The sequence below is a fragment of the Camelus dromedarius genome, chromosome 2, assembly GCF_036321535.1.
Source record: "Camelus dromedarius isolate mCamDro1 chromosome 2, mCamDro1.pat, whole genome shotgun sequence".
Classification (NCBI taxonomy): Eukaryota; Metazoa; Chordata; class Mammalia; order Artiodactyla; family Camelidae; genus Camelus; species Camelus dromedarius.
In genome coordinates this window covers 47,794,905-47,796,200 of record NC_087437.1, presented here as the reverse complement: position 1 = coordinate 47,796,200, position 1,296 = coordinate 47,794,905, and positions in this window count along the sequence as shown.

Below are 1,296 nucleotides of genomic sequence, written 5' to 3'. Positions count from 1 at the left end.
CACTTGCTGTCTCCTCCTATTAGCCAATTACGAGGGGCCCGGCTACATTTGATCCAATCAGAACGAGGCTCTGCTGCATCCCTACCGCGGCACCGCCAGGTTAGCCAATCGAGGGCAGCCATGGGGGCGGGGAGAGAAGAAAGCGACGGAAAGAGGAAAGGAGTTGGGTTGCGGCACTGGGGGGCGGAGCTTCCCGAGTGGGCGGGAGAGTGGGGCGGAGGGAGCTAGAGAGGGAGGAGGAAGGCTGCTGGCCAGAGTCGGGGCGGGCTCAGGGGTTTGGTTGGGTGCAGAGGAGCGGTAGGAATACAGTACAGCAAGGTGGACCCCTGGAAAACAGATTCTGGAAATTGAGAAATTGTCTCCACGCAGTAGTTCCGACGATTTTGCATTGTGGTGAATGCAACTTTTTTTTTCAGAAGAAGTATTTTCAACTTTGTTGAAAAAATTTAAATGTTATGCACCACTTTGGGGTAGGGGAAATCAGTAAATCGGACAAACCGATACGATACTGAAATTTTTTTAATGGTTAATAATTAAAGGAAGAAGGAGATGATATAGTATCTCAGCTAAATTTAAGTAGCACTTAAAAATTATTTTTGTAAGTGTCGTCAATTTCTTTTATCCTGTGAGACAGGAATAAAGCAATGTAATCAGTCCTCATCCAAGGGAGTACCTAATCCTAAATACGTCTCCAAACTGTTCTTAGTCCCCTATTTCTACTAGCCCAGTCCATGCGGATCACCATTATCTCTCCGCTGGATTACTGCAACAACTTGTCGCTCTGCCTTTTGGCCACACTGCAGGCAGCTTGATCTATACAAAACGCCCCAATCCGATTATGTCATGCCAATTAACACTCTTAAGATCGGTTGTATATCCTTGTGGTTGATAGCCGTTCTTAAGTTGGTTTGTCTAGGGTCTAGACATATAGATAGCTCTTAACCTTGGCAACAATTGAATAAAGCCTCATCAGTCTCAGTGGCAGTGGCTTGGCATAAAGTGATAGTAGGATGGGGAACAAGGTTAGTGAGAGAAAACTTTTCTCTTCACTTAGCAGTGTAATCTCAGTATACCTGTTCATTTAGAAACTCCATTTACGCATTGAGATATCGCAGAAGTCAGCAAACTGTGGCCCCAGGGCCAAATCCAGCCTCCTTTGTTTTTGTATGGCCAGTGAGCTCAGAATCTTAATTCCATTAAGATTTTTTTTTAATGTTTTTAAGAAAAATATTTTGTTAAATGAAAATTCTATGAAATTCTCATTTCTGTGATGATAAACTAAGTTTTACTGGAACA